Below are 16,660 nucleotides of genomic sequence, written 5' to 3' on the forward strand. Positions count from 1 at the left end.
CTCCAGAAAAGACTTCAGCGGATCCAGAACGCCTCAGCACGACTCATCCTGGACATCCCCCGTCGCAGCCACATCTCCGGACACCTGAGAGACCTGCACTGGCTCCCGGTCACCAAGAGAATCACCTTCCGCCTCCTCACCCACGCACACAAAGCCCTACTCAACTAAGGCCCAGGATACCTCAACAGCCACCTCAACTTCTACGCTCCCAAACGCCAGCTTCGATCGACCGGCCACGCCCTCGCCACCGTCCCCCGCATCCGAAGAGCCACCACAGGGGGACGGTCCTTCTCCTTCCTCGCCGCCAGGACGTGGAACTCCCTCCCGACCCACCTCCGCCTGACCCAGGACCACCTCGCCTTCAGGAAGCAACTCAAGACCTGGCTGTTCGAGCAGTAGCGGACCCCCCTCCCCTAGCGCCTGGAGACCCTCTGGGTGAGTAGTGCGCTATATAAATGCCTTGATTGATTGATTGATTGATTGAATACCATGGCTTGATCCACCTCCTCATTCCCTAATGGATCTCAGGATTATCATGCGGGCCATTCCCAAAACAAGTTAGGACCCAAGCAACCTGCAGCATCATTCCCAAGATACCATTGGATCCCCAGCACCGAATCTCAGCTCCTTGGCCGGTGTTTCACTTGCTACAGTTGTGCTGTTTCCTTTTGTATTTAGTTTGTTTTGCAATCGGTTTTTGTGGTTGTGCTGTTTTCGGTTGCAGGTTGTAGTTATGTGTTTTTAGAGCGTGTAGTTCTGTTGATGTTTTTGTTATTGTTTTGCATTGAGCTTCTTTTATTCTTCTGTTTCGATCTGTAATGTTTTGTTGTGATCTATTGTGCTATTGTTGTGTTTTTACTCGGCCTTGTATTGCGTTGTTGTGGTGTCTTGTATTGGTGTTCAGTTTAGGGGTGGGCGGAATTTGCGAAATTCACTTTCGCAAATTATTGCGAAAATGTAAAAAATCTCTGCAAACGCGCGGAAATATCGCGAAGATGCGGACGTTTTTTTCCCGCCCGTTCGCGGTATTTTCTGCGTGGTCGCGGCTCGCCAACTTACCCATGCGGTTGCTCACGGGCGCGGCCATCTTGTTTTCACTTGTCTCGCGGTGCATGATCGCGAGAAGAAAGACGTGATCGCGCGATGCATGACGTTTCTGCGGGCGCGAACTGTCACGAGACAGCGCAAATGGCTACCAACAATCCAACATCTCGTGCAGAACGCGACCGGATCGGGAAAACTTGTCGGCGAACGCAGGGATTCAGGTACGGCGATCGCACATACGCGAGAATGTATTATTTTACAGCGCGAGCAAGAAACAAATTATCTACGGAATGCGGAAATTTTGACATTTTCGCGCTTTCCGCGGAACGCGAAAATTCCAAATTATCGCAATTTCTGCGAACGGAACGGAATTTTGGCCCAGGCCTAGTTCAGTTGGTCTGTTGTGTTCTTGTTAAACTGTCTGTAATAGAAGTTAATAGTACATCATTTACAGACTTCAACACATGCTGCTACTTTCACCCCAAAGGTAAGCATTCCATTAGAGTAGTGGTGAAAAGCAAGCACAGGTGGCAGCATCCTGCAACCCAACTCTACAGCCTTTCAGCACACAAACCAACGTAAAACCATGTCTCAGGAGAGGCCATAAAATGATGCTTCTCATAAACACAGAGTTTATCAGTGGGGTTGGTTCGCTATTGCACCGTGCAACATGGTGCATGCGCGATGCAATCTCAAAACGTGATTTATGAAGCCACACAAGGACAAACTTGCATCCCTCTGAGTAACTTCATAAATCCAGAGTAATGCAACACAGTGCAGACCGCAACATTGTGTTACTCTGCGCCAGGGAAGCATTCCATGGGTGTTCCCATGCAACATGCATGGTTTTTGAGTATTCACAGATTGACCAACAGTGGTACACCTGGGAATGCACTAAAATGCTACAACTTCCCAGGTGAGGTGCAACAAGGAGAAGTTTTATTTCTTATATTTGTTTTCTTTTTTCTATGTGTGCTGTATTTTGCAGCACACATACAAAAAGGAATTGTTTTTGTGCCAAAAGGTGCCACTTCCTGCACAAAAACAATCCTTCTTACAACGCAGGCACCCTTGCACCATGGTGCAAAGGCGCCTGTGTTAGTGTAGGCAGTCTAAATGGCGCCAGTGCAGGGACAAAGGCAGGAATGCGCCATTTTCTTTTAAACTTGGCGCATTCCAGGCCTTTACCTGTCATGCAGCACAGCAAGTTGAGCTGCTGCGCTGCATGACTTTACCATCAATATGGCCCTATGTGACTTGACCCTTTTTAGGTGGAGCCTGGGCAGGGCATGCACTGCTCTGTGAAGCATGCTGTATTGAGGTTTTGACTCGAAGCTCCGCCCACTCTTCACCCATATTTTTCATTGGCTTGTGTCATTGTCCTTTGTAAATTGTGGCTTTTCATTGATCAATAGGCTTAGTAGTCCCTCCATAGTACCACCTTGTCTCTTCTTGTAACCGCCAATAAGGACTTGACCTCTTACGTGTGTTGTTATTCTGTAGGCTTTAATTACAGCCTCCAAGCACTAATTCCTTAAATTATTTTCACCAGATTGCTCTCTATTAACACTTCTCTTTTTTTTATAGCACGGCACGCCCTAGTGGCGGCCGTGCTTTTGGTTTATTTGCGGCACTGAATGTGGCCACATGTTTTTTTTTTACTATTTATTCACTTTTTGGTTGTTGTTTTCAAGCACCCCATGATGCGCTTTCACCTTAATAGAGGTCACGCCTCTTTCTTTAGACAAGACGCATCTAAAGAAAGGTCCGCGACTGGGCATAGGGCGCTTTTATAAAAAAAAGCATTTGTTTGTCAACTTAACAAACAAATGCTTTTTTTTGGTAAAAGCGCCCCATACCGTGCTTTCACTTTAATAGCTGCCGCAGACCTTTCTTTAGACATAGCTCATCTAAAGAAAGGGGCGTGGTCTCTATTAACTTGAAAGCACGGAATTGGGTGCTTGTAAACAAAAAATATTTGCCCTGCAATAGGTCTTGCATGTGTGAGAATTTAAGCTATTGTCATTTACAATGCCAATAGCTCAAACTCTCGTAAATGCGAGACCTATTGCATGGCAAATGCTTGTTTTCAAATGGGATTCAGACTAGATGTCCTTGCTCTATGCCTTCTAAGAGTCCTTGGGCTCCATAGATTGGAGCTACAGGCCTTCCTTGCCACAGGTCTGCAGTCCTGCCTAAGGAGGGTATAGTTGTGCACTCACCTGGATAGCATATGCACACCTCAGCTGCTATTCGAAAGGTGAAGACGGTGCTATCCCATCCCCTCTGTATTTCCCTGGGACTCAGAGTCAGTGGTCGAAGTGGGAGAAAAAAGTAGGGGAACTGTGGGCGGAGAATCAGAGGGTGGGAATAACCCAAGGATTGGGTCAGTGGGGGGAGTCAGAGGTATGGTCAGAAAGAGCAAAACATCACAATCTTTTATATTTGTGTGGCATTTCACTGACCAGTTACAGCTTATTATGTTATTTAATTTAAACAATGGATACACGTTTATTTAAGGTTTAATATGAGTTATTGACATTAAAATACATTCACAAAGTAGGATACATTTCCAAACACAGAATGTCCCAAATATGCTTAAAAGTGGAATCACGAGCCATTTGTCTCTGAGCCATGCAGTTTCTGTCATCAGCACTTCTACCTTTTTTCCACAAAAGCAGTTTAAAGATGAATGGTAAAATATCCTAGTTTGCAAATGTTTTCCACATAATTATGGCTTTGTCAAATTTTCCACATAATACATTATCTGCTGCATAATCTGATGATTTTAACAAAAAAATTGTTTGTAGCTCAAACGGATACTAAAAAATGTCACTTGTGTTGCTGCGAAGTGCAGGGTCCTTTGCAAAGGTTGACTAGTCACCTTTCTCACTGCTGCATTTGTATGTTACACTGGTACTAATGAGGCAAAATCTTTCAGGAGACTGTTAGTATGCGTAAAAATAATAAAGTATCAGAAAATGCACTGCATTACGCTGCAGCATTTTTCTTTGCTTTATAATTTAGTCAACACAGCAACACCATTTTGTCCCCCACTGCTGCATAATTCCAGTGCCCCCAAAGCAGGCAGCACATGTTAAAAGTGCTTGAGCATGAAGCAGAGAGACCGTGAAGTTTGCAAACTTAGGGACTTATTACAATGGTGGATGGACTTAAGTCTGTCCGCCATGGTCCCGGGGATTGGGACTGGCTGCCTATATGGCGCAGTCCCGCACATGTCATTACAATGTGACCGCCATTGTGGTGGTCACATTGTGCATATTTACCATTGCGGCGGGTGCTGCTGGCTGTAGGTTAAAAAATGCATGTTGTGCATTTCCCTGCACTACGTGGCAGGCACCACGGAGTGCCTGCCACCTGATGCAGGGAACTGTAGGGGGGTACCATAGGTGCCCCCAAGTGCAAATTCCACATGCCCCTGCACAAGGGGGGCCTGCAAGGGGCCCTCAAAGTAAATCTATGCTAGCCTTTCAATGGCGGTTGAACCGCCATGGACAGGCTGGCGGGGATGCAGCATCCAAATCTGGCGGGCTGTGCCTGCTAGGCACTGCCACCATTTTGTGGATGTGGGGTGGGTCCGACAGGCAATCATAATGATTGCCTCTATTGGACCCGTGGTGGAATGACTTTCCGCCCGCCAGGCACACAGCCTGCCATCCTGATCTGGTGGCAGAAAAAGGCCTTACGATGGCGGTGAACCGGCCACCAGCAGCCTGCCGGTGGCAGGCTCACCACCATCGTGTGCATGCAAATCCTACATTGCCAATACCTGGTGAGTTGCACTACTACTTCTGAAACGAGGCCAATGGAGGTAGCAATGGGTGAGGCGGACTGGTCTCAAGGGTCCTGTGACCTCAGTGACAGAGTCACTGCTGCTCTAGGGTGTTCTGCTTCATAGGCCTGCCCACAAGACTGGAGGTGAACTTCAGTATGGATTGTGGTGGACAGGCCTTCAAGGTTAACTCACACTTGCCAATGCTAGGGTCCACCTCCTGGTGCTAAGACACCAGTGCTTCTAAGGTCTAGCTGGGCCTTCTAAGGTCTAGCAAGAGAATGTGCTCCCTAGGGAGAATGGCCTGGTCATGAAGGCTGAACCTGGTTAACGCTTTTACACTCATTATTCAGGAATCAATGGTTGTTTTTTGCCTGAACAGTAAGGACATGACTACAGGGTCAGGAAGGGACCCGTTTCAATGTCCATTGCTTATATCTCTACAAAACGTAAGCACTATGGATTAAAAAGATGACATCCTTGAACACAAAGCAGCATACACATTTTATAATGTTACTTCTTCTTTTTGGATTCATGAATGCAGGAAAATAGAGGAAAGAGAGAGTAAGAGCGGTTTCTTGAAGTCACGTTTTCAGCAAGTAAGGAGAAACAAGACAGTGACATAAAGAGAGGGAATAATAGGAAGAGGAAGAGGAAGAGGAAGAGGAAGAAAGGGGGGCAGCTGCCAGTGGCAGAGCAGGAGAAGTGGACATGGTCCTTGTCTTCACTGGGCAAGAAGGAAAAGACAGAGCCTTTTTCCTTCTCTGCCCACCCTGCCCATCCCCAAATGGCCATGAGCCGCCGAGCCTTATCTATAGACCATGGCTATTTCTGCCCTCCTGGGACACATTTTTACAATAAAAAAAAAGCAAGCGGAGCGGATTCTATTAAATAAAAAAAGTTGGGCACGCCGTGTCCTGACGATTCCGCCCACTTCGACAACTACTCTGAGTGGAGCGAGTACAGGTGAACAGGGATATATCTGAAATAGTGAACTAGTGACGGGCGGGTGCCACTTCTCTCCGCACCTCTGTGTCTCCTGGTCCCGTCTCAATGTGCAGTCAGAGCAGTTCCAATGTGAGGGCTCTCCCACCAGAGCCCATCTCTCCTGTTGCTGCTGTGTGCAGGCAGCGGCCCTGAGCCTGGTACAGCTGAAGTACTGTGGGGGTTTCCCTCCAGCGTCCAACCATGAATTAAGAAATGTATTGACTAACAGAAACGCGGTTAGTTGCGACATATAGCGAGAAAACTCACTCGACATTTTATTTCAAATACAATGCCTTGCTCACAACAAGAAATAGGAAACAGTAAATAAAATAAACAAATTCAAATTTTGCTTAATTCAAATGGTATTTGCGTGGACACACGCCTTCCCTGTGAAAATATAAACTTGTTGTGCAATCATGTGATGGAAAGCAACATGTATATTTTAACACAAGTTAGAAACTTGTGCACGTCTAAACGACACACTACCTATCTTCTTTTAAGACACTCCGCAGGTCTCCCCATGAAGCTGCTGTTAAATGCGTGGGCCGATGGCTCGCATCAGCTTGTGTTCTTTACTTGGTCCGACACAGCGCTCCATTCCGCAGTCCAGTCCTTGCCCCCTGCTGATTCAAGGTACGTGACCCACGCAGGCACAGCTGCCTTTGATTATCGCACACCCTGCCAGACTATCAGCACACAAGGACTCATAACTGGTGCTTCTGACAGTGAATTCTTTTCACTACTACACTCCAATTTCACACTGTGCCTCAGGCCAGGTGGTATTTATTCCCAAGTTAGCGAGTGGCTCTCTGTTTGGCGCTTGTACCGATCACTCATTTTTTGTACTAATTAAGTTGGTTATGGCAATATCGGCATTTGTCAGCACATATTTGCTGCCTATAGCGTTGGTATGTGTGTTCTGCGGTCTATATGTTGTTTTTCTCGGTGTGCAAATTGCGTGTTTAATGTGTTCCTGTGTGTTTGCATGTATCCTTGTTTCTTGCTATGCATCTACACGAGCAGTGTATGAATCATTTTCTGTGATGTTCTGTGCTTCTGTAAATGTTTGTATTTCTTCCTGTGTGTGGCTATCTGTCCATGTGTGTGTTTGGGAAAAACAATGTTTCTGTGGATCTACGTATGTGCCTGTGTCTGCCTGTGTGTCTGGGTGTGCCTGAGTGGGAGAGATATTGAGAGACTTGTGTACATGTGTTCTTCCGTTTGTTGCTGTTTCTATATTAGTTCCTCCCTATTTATTTGCTGTGTGTCTCTTTAGTTAGCCTGTGAGTGTCTGCTTTGCTGATAATGTTTGCATTTATGTGTGTGTGTATGTGTAGAGTTGCTTGTTTTGCTGAGAGTTTGTATATGTTGGCTTGTTGTTTCATTCCGCTTTAAGTGTGTGTTTTTGTGTGGGGTGTACATGGCATGTTCTTGGCAATATACTTTGTCATCTTTTTAGTTTGTTTCAGCAGGCTACTGTACGTTTTTTTAAAGGTGTGGGTATAATTGTGGGCTGAAAAGTATACACGTTTTTGTGTTCCATTTCCACGCACCACCCGTTAGACAGCGTCCAACTCTCTGTGCCTGTAGGAGTGTTTCACGCTGGCTGGTTACTGGCAGTCACCCCCTTAAATCACACCCACCTTTTAAGGTTTACTTGAGGTGGTTCTGAGGGCTGCTCTGTCCTTGGGGAGAGTGTGGTAGAATGGCGGACTTGCAGACAGAGCTAGTAGAGCAAGGGGGCACGCCTGAACCATGAACCACACCACCTCCCCACCCCACACAGGCAGGGGACAACCCCCATTCTCCATTTATCAGCAGAACACGATTATCTGTTATCAGTTGTGTCCCTAAGTGGAGGAGAAATGCTGACAGCCTCCTTGAGGAAGCAGGGGGCCTGCCCTGACCAGCAAGGCGGCAAGCCATGGCTTCTTAAAGTGCAATGAGTGTGCTTTTTGTTCACCTTAAATGCACACGTTATGTGGCAGGCCAGGCGGACAATACAAACATTTAGTGGAAAGCTAATAGCGGATGCCCAGAGCATTTTCCTGCCTGCGGGGTGCCCTCAATGCTTAACTGAGTACGCAATGAGGAGAGTAGCGCGCTCGCACAGGGGCACTATGCATTCATTTTCCTAACAAAACAAGCATTGGCATAGCCTTTGGGACCTTATAAGTGTTTAGCCATGCAACAGTTGATGTTGTTACACCAAGTATATTGTGCTGCATAACTAAATACTTATAAGGTCCCAAAAGCGAGACCTATTGGCTATGCCAATGCTCGTTATATAGGGGAGATGAGTGTTGAGCAGTCCAAGAATGGAGCCTCTGAAAGGGAGAATGTCCATGTTCTTTGAATGAACAGGCAGTGGCTTTAATACACAGGTTTGTTTAGTTGGAATCTTAGAAGTGGCATGTTAGAAACCAATGGAGACAGAAGGGAATTATGTGGGCTATTCACTGCTTTTTGGTGCTCACATTATGTTAACAGGCAAAGGGACTGTTGAAGTGGGCTGTGGGGCACTAAGCAGCTGGTGAAAGGATTGAGTTGGTTGTCACTGGTATGACATTTTTACAGCTTAAATCTTGACTTCAAAGGCTGAGTTGCCATTTGACATTCGAGGTCCGCTGGGTTGAAGGGACTGGATCTCCTGTCTGGCTTGCATCTTGGACCGAGGTGTGCAGTTAAAGCAACCTTTGTCTGAGTGTTTGTGGAGGGTCTCTCACCTACATTTTTGTCTACCTGGCCAGTAGTCGAAGTGGGTGGGGTCTGAGGTGCACAACGTGCCCAACATTTTTTAATTTAAGAAAAACAGTTCCAGGGGAGCATGGCTGAACCACCCGCAAGATGGCTGTGGGCTCTTTAGGCTCAATGCGGCACTGGAGCCTTTTCTCGGCGTAGGACGGCAGTGGGCCTGAGTGGGGTGGTCGCATTGGTGCAAGTGCAGCAGTCAGGTATTTTTGCTTTAGGGCATCTTTTGAGCCCTTTTACCTGCTTCTTTACCCCCCTCCGCTTCCTCTCACCTCCGGCGGTCATAGCCACCATTTTGTTTAAGAATAGCGCATCAGCGCTTCTACCGCTCAAGCTGTGCCTGCTTTTATACAGTGCTTCCCACGCATTTAGTGAAACCTACGGAAGGCTTGGGTCCAAGCGCACACTAGATAGGACCACTAAATTTTTATATACAAAAGGATATCTAGTTACATAAATCCGTTAAAGAATTAAACAAATAATGAGCCAATGTTGCTAATTCACAAGCTTGTGTGATTTATTTCACTTTTCTTTTTTACTTTTAGAAAAAATGTTTAGATGCATTTAAATCATGTCATCAAAAAGAACAAACCACAATTCCGACAAAACAAACAGTTCAAAATTTGTCAGAATTGTGGTTTGTTATTTTTGATGACATGGCCTCTTTCGACCGCTCAGCCTCTGATGAAGTGAAGCCACGAAACGCGTAAGGCTGCGGTCGTATGCTATAATGAGGACTGAGAATTGATGACTAACATACCAAATAAAGCTTTTACGGGGAAAAGCGGAGCTGCGTTTGAGTGCTACTTACCTTGTTGGACACCCCACTGAGCCTTGAATATTTAAAGCGGCCGTCCTGCCGCGAAGCAAGCACCACCCCAGATACAAAGGGGGCCACGGAGTCGCATCCAGGGACTCTATAGTGGAATGCGCCTCCTGGATTAAGTACGACATCGCTTCTTGGGGCTCATGATGAGCTTTGTATCCAGCATTCATTCAAGAGGCATCCATCTGGGGAGAAATGGCGGACTACATCTCCCATGAGCACCACTTACAGACTCATTCAGAGCAGCTGCATGACAGCGTGGGATATTGTTTAAAAGGAAGATGTGACCCGCAATGCCTCTTTCGACCGCTCAGCCTCTGATGAAGTGAAGCCACGAAACGCGTAAGGCTGCGGTCGTATGCTATAATGAGGACTGAGAATTGATGACTAACATACCAAATAAAGCTTTTACGGGGAAAAGCGGAGCTGCGTTTGAGTGCTACTTACCTTGTTGGACACCCCACTGAGCCTTGAATATTTAAAGCGGCCGTCCTGCCGCGAAGCAAGCACCACCCCAGATACAAAGGGGGCCACGGATTCGCATCCAGGGACTCTATAGTGGAATGCGCCTCCTGGATTAAGTACGACATCGCTTCTTGGGGCTCATGATGAGCTTTGTATCCAGCATTCATTCAAGAGGCATCCATCTGGGGAGAAATGGCGGACTACATCTCCCATGAGCACCACTTACAGACTCATTCAGAGCAGCTGCATGACAGCGTGGGATATTGTTTAAAAGGAAGATGTGACCCGCAATGCCTCTTTCGACCGCTCAGCCTCTGATGAAGTGAAGCCACGAAACGCGTAAGGCTGCGGTCGTATGCTATAATGAGGACTGAGAATTGATGACTAACATACCAAATAAAGCTTTTACGGGGAAAAGCGGAGCTGCGTTTGAGTGCTACTTACCTTGTTGGACACCCCACTGAGCCTTGAATATATATATATATATATATATATATATATTATCTACTGGCGGTCGCCAGTAGATAGTTATAGTTAGGACCGTGTTTCCATAGAAAATCCGCAACATTCTATTTGGAATAACTTTGGCGCCGGTCGACGAATCCTCGCAAAATTTTCAAAACTAATGGGGCGCTACGCTCCGCTCCTACCCTGAAAGTCTCGGGGGGATTCGTCAAGCGGGGGCTGAGAAAAAAGGGGGGTCCCAAAACGCATTTTCCCTATGCATTTTTCCATAGGACCTTTAGACACAGCTACAGCCCGAACGGCTGAACAGAATTACTTGAAATTTGGCAGAGAGGTAGTCCTCAGGTCAAGGATGTGCCTTTTGTAGGTCTGGTGTAAATCTGTTCAGTAGGTCCTGAGAAAATAGCATTTAAATCAATATATATATCTGTAAGCGCGCTCCGTGCGCTTACCGTAAGCTTACCGTACGCGTACGGTGCCGTGCGCGAGCTCAATTCTGATTGGTGGTTACATGACTGTAAACATTCGAATCGGTCGAAATCAGGAAGTGTCGGCCGCCATTTTCTGTCTCTCGCACTGAGAAACAAAGGTGGGGAACGTGAAACGGGGGCAACAAAGAGAGTTGCAGACCCCCTAGTGTTTGTCAGGGGTCCAAGAAGGACCCAAAAGTACGAAAAATAAATTTAATAATTAAAAAAAAAAATCGCGGGGTACGCGTACGGTAAGCTTACCGTACGCGCACGGCAAAAAAAATAAAAAAATAAAAATAAAGAAGTAACAATCACATTTATTAAATAAATTAAAGGACCCACAAGGGTGAAAAAAACAAATATTACTGCGTAAAAAAAGGCGAGGTGCGCACGGCATGGACTGCGCAACGTGGGCGCTCGGTGCGCGAAGCGCACCGAGCGCCCACAGCGCGCACACGGTGCGCGAAGCTCACCGTGCGCGCAGGGTGTGCGCATAGTGAAAAACCAGAAAAAAAATAAAAAAAAAATACATAACTTAGCATTTAAAAAACCGTACAAATTCACTGAAAAAACCATAGGTTTCACACACGTTATAGTTAGGAATTATCATTTACAAAAGCTTGCAAATTCACTTAAAAAACCATAGGTTTCACACATGTTATAGTTAGCTGTACATTTCACTCGTAAAAAAACAATGAAATTCCACGTTATAGTTAGATCAGGTAACTATAACTTGTGCAACCGCAATCCACAATGTGTAATTTCAGATGTCATCATTGATGTCATGAGTGATGTCACTGACCATGTCATGAGTGATGTACTATGTGACGTCATCAGCAGTTTATTGTGGGCGCGCAAGTTATAGTTACCTAATCTAACTATAACGTGGAATTTCATTGGTTTTTTACGAGTGAAATGTACAGCTAACTATAACATGTGTGAAACCTATGGTTTTTTAAGTGAATATATATATATATATATATATATATATATATATATATATATATATATTTTTTTTTTTTGCACTACCACCTGCCTTATGTGGTGGAATCTGGGGCTCTGGGATGAGTGTCCATTCGGCTCAGTTCCCTCTGCACATTTACATCTTCTACCATGGCCATGCCCCCTTTTCTTGAGATCCACAGATTCTGCCCTTTTTTCACATATGGAGTCCTCTTCATCTTTTAGTCAAAAGGCTTTGACCTCATCCGGAAATATGCATTCTCACCACAAGGATGTTTCCACCATCACAAAAGACATAAAAAGGATCCTGTTTCTCCAATGAAGTCTCCATTACCGTCGACCCTGGAGCACCTTACAGAAGGAATAAAATGTTTGAAACCTTTTGTCATGGAAACCAACTCTACACTCCAGTGGATAGATGGAAAATCCAGGGTGTCAGAGGGAGAGCAGCGTGTTAGTATTACACAGGATGTGGCCACTAAGATTGAGGGCATGCCCAAGGATATTGAGCTTCTAAAGCAACAAACTGAATATTTAGAGAGCCGCAACCACCATAATAATATTAGAACTTATGGCATCCCAGAAAGGTCAGAAGGTTCGGACAGGCTTGTCTTTCTTAAGATACATATCCCAAAGTTGGTCGGGCTTAAGGATCATACAAACCTCATTCTACAACATGCACATAGAATTGGTCTTCTAGAGCTTCATCATCTGTTCGTGCTATAGGAATAATAGTCCTGTTTTAGGAATATACCAAACTTCTTATGGTCCTATCAGTGGCCAAGCAGAGGAAGTAAATGCTTTGGTTTGGTCAAAGGGTCTTCTTTTCACACTATGTGGCTCAAGCAACAGCTGCCCGTCATAAGGAAATCCTCTCCTTTCACCCTGTTTTATGCTCTATGAACACTAGATATGGTCCAATACATTTTTGTTTTTCCAAAGTGACTTACAAAGACAAAATAGTTTTCATTTGATTCTCATCATGATCTACAAAATGTTATTGTCCAGCGCAAGGGTGAAGATATAGAACTTGGAAAAACTTGAAGTGTCTTTAGTACTTCATTGTTATTTATATGTTTCTCTTTACATTTAAATGATTTTTGTTTGATTGAATTTATTCTTATGCTAAGATTTTGTTTTCCTATTAATAGCATTTTTCCTTTTGCAGATGTCTGTTGTCAAACCTGGACCCCTTCCCCATCGGTGTCATCTCCGAAGTTTTTCCCATTCCAGACCTATTGTATATACATTTGTTTGTAAGTGCTCTTTAATAGTCAACCATGTATTCTAGTTATTTTTGTATTCCTTTAGCTTTTTATTCTTTTTTGATAGTTATCTCTAAATTGCTGTCTTCATATCTATTTTAATATTGATTATCTCTGGGGCTTTCGTCCTCCATCTCTGGCTGTCATGAGTTTGCTATTCATCTTTTTCCTCGCGCTTCTGCACCCCTCCTTGTTAGTGTTTATACACTGGATGTGTCCTATCTGTCTTAGAGCTGGAGGCGTTTGACTTTTTGCCATCCTCTCTTTTTCTACAATCTGTTTTTTCTATTTATTCCTCCTCCTTCCTTTATTATTTTATCTTTCTCTCCTTTTGTTTACTTCATTCTTACTGTGACAATGCAAGGTATCTGTAAATTTGCATGATATGGTTATATTTTTAATTTTGCATTGTATCCTTTATTGTATTAAGCATGCATTTACAATATGTGCTGTTTCTCCATTTATACGGTTAACGATCTGCGAGTAGTGACCTGGAATGTGAAAGATTTACACAATCCTATTAAGAATCAGAGAGTTCTCGCACATTTAGCCAGATCACAGTGTAAGATTGATGTGCTACAGGAAACTCACCTTACAGATAAAGGCAATAATGAATTGAAGAAACATTGGGTAGACCAGGTCTTCTGTTCCTCCACAAAACAGAATAAAAACGGGGTGATTACCCTTTTTCATAAGTCGCTTTTATTATCAATTGAAAAGGAGAAGGATGAAGATAGACGATGGCTTCTTCTTCACACCATCATCAATAATATTCCCATTTACTTTCTCACTATTTATGGCCCCACAGGCATAGATGTTCAATTTTGGGAACGCAAATCTATCATTTTACATTCCTCTTCTAGCACCAATCTTCTTGTGGGAAAGGATTGTAACCAAATTATGGACTCTTTTACCGATAGGAAAAGTCTTGCTAGATATGTCCCTTATAGATATGCAAAAAACTTTCAAAAATATTATCCAATCCAGGGTCTTGGTAGGCGCATGGAGGATCTATGATCCAGAGAACCTAGAATTCACTTTTTACTCCCCCACACATAATTCCAAATCGAGAATTGATTATATTTTTATAACACCTTAATCACTTTCCACTTTAGTCCATGCTGAAATCTGATCTATATCAATATCTGATCATGCACCTGTCTTCATCGATATAGAAACTTTACTTGATTCCTCTAGATCAAAAAGATTGCATTTTAATAACTATTTACTAAAACATCAAACATTTGTGGAAAACGTTGAACTTTTTCTGAAGGAATATTTCGACTCAAACATCGCTTTGGATCTCCCATTCTATATTATCTGGGACGCCTTAAATGCAGCGGCTAGAGGTTACATTATTGATTACGCTGCAGCTAAAAAAGAAATCCCTATAGGAATCTCCACTCCTTTCTCTTCCATCAAACAACTTGAGCATGAATTCTATATTTCTAATAACTAAACAACTCTTAAACATCTTTTTCAAGCCAAGCTGGCTTTTAACAAAAAATTGACGAAAGAGGCTTCTGAAGTATTATTAAAAATAAATTCTAATTTCTATTGAGGGAGCAATAGAGAGGAAAGCTGTTGGCAAAATACCTTAAAGTCAAATCCCCAAAATTCAAAATAATAATCATGATACATGACAAAGGGATGAATTATTTTAAAGACGAGGAAATGTTACAATGTTTTAATGATATATCACAATTTGTACACACTGGAGGTCTCTCCATCAGAGGCTGCCCTAGACCTTTTCTTTGAATTTCTTCCCCCTTATTCCCACCTGCTTCAAGAGTATTCCCTACTTGACAAGGATATATCCTTAGCAGATCTTAAATCTGCTTTAGCCAAACTACTCAAAGATAAAGCCCCTGGACCAGATGGTTTCAGAGACGAATTTTACTTGCGATTTTCATACATTTTACTTCTCCATCTCTTTTCTTTATACAATACATTTTTCCTACTAATGAGGCTAGAGGCACTTTTTTGGATGCAATGCTTTCCTTGCACCCTAAAAAAGATAAAGATCTCTCTTTCTGTGCTATCGACCTATTTCTTATATTAATTTGGACTGCAAGATTTTTGTGAAAATATTAGCTCTTCGAGTTAATCATCCCGGACCTCATTGATATAGAACAAACTGGATTTGTTAAGGGCAGACATATGGCTGACACTTTAAGAGCCTTCATAAATATTATTCATCTATCCTATAAGAGTTCCACTCCTATAGTTGCCATCACTTTAGATGCAGAGAAAGGTTTTGATCGTGTCCATTTGCATTTCATGATGCGTGCACTCAAATGGCACAGTTTTGGCCCTAGAATCTTGCAATATATAAGTCTTCTTCATCCTTCTCCAACCACTTCTATTTGTGTTAATGGCACCCAATCCTCCTATTTTCCTTTTCAATGTGGTACCAGATAAGGTTGCCCTTTATCTTCATTACTTTTTATTTTGTCCCTTGAACTCTTTTTACATGCTCTGCACCATTCACCATCCTTTCATGGTTTCAGTCACAAAAGCACAGAAATTAAATTCACATCCTATGCGGATGACATCACTCTATTTGTCTCGGACACACAAACTAATAAGATGGCCCTCTCTCTATTCATTAAGGTTTGCGTACGGCAGATGGAACCATAGGGGAGTTTTGTCATATATTTTCGAACTAAATTTCAACAGATCAATTATGTCATTAGCCAATGATGGCATAGAGCTGAATTTTGCCATAAATTGCTTAAATGTGCTTACTGGTACTATTTTAATCTGCTCTCCATATTTCACAAGATAATAAAAATACTTAAAACTTTTAGTATTCAGTAGGGCAGTGGAGAAAGCTGGCTTAAAACATTTGTTTTGAGAAGAATTTTGTTTCCAAATTGATAAGTTGGTAGGCGGATATCTTAATCACTCCATCTTCTGTTGTCTCAGTGTCTGTTTAACTGCAATATCTTCTTCTGATTTTTCTTCACGTTTTCCTTTTAAGGTCCCCTTCAACTCGAAACGAGCATTGACAAACCCAATGAGTCCTGCCTTTGACGAATGTTGTGATAGCTAGATTGATTTTTTATAGCAAGCATACGCCACAATTTTTTTTCTTTTATAAGGTAACATGCTGCCCCCTAAATATCGGGGCTATATGCTTTCAATTAAAATTTTACAATTAAAAATAATTAACCATCATGCATAATTTTTAATAGAACAGTACAGGTGCTTCCTAGGAGGGAGGTGTATTTAGAAGAGGCACATAAACTATTTTTAGTTTTAAATTCATATCAGAGGAACATATGACCTTATCGGCATAAAGTATTTTTTTTATTGGCAAACGATACCAACATTAGTGAGGCAAAGATGACAGCTATGGAAATACACACTAGCGAGTCTTTTTATGTCCTTTGTTTGTTTTTAATACTTTCTGAATAAGCAAATGAAATGATGTGTTATTTAAAGGTGAAAAGGTTTTGTGGCAACTAACACTAACAACAAAATAAACAGCCAACTCACCCTCCATTCACAAATCAGCTCTGTGGTGTCCTCCTGCTTCCTCTCTCTTCGCACTATCCGCACTGTCTCCCGCTTCTTTTCCCCCCAGGCACTTAAGACCATTATGGCCGCACTTGTGATATCGAAACTG

Source organism: Triturus cristatus, chromosome 4_1 (genome assembly GCF_964204655.1).
Source record: "Triturus cristatus chromosome 4_1, aTriCri1.1, whole genome shotgun sequence".
NCBI lineage: Eukaryota > Metazoa > Chordata > Amphibia > Caudata > Salamandridae > Triturus > Triturus cristatus.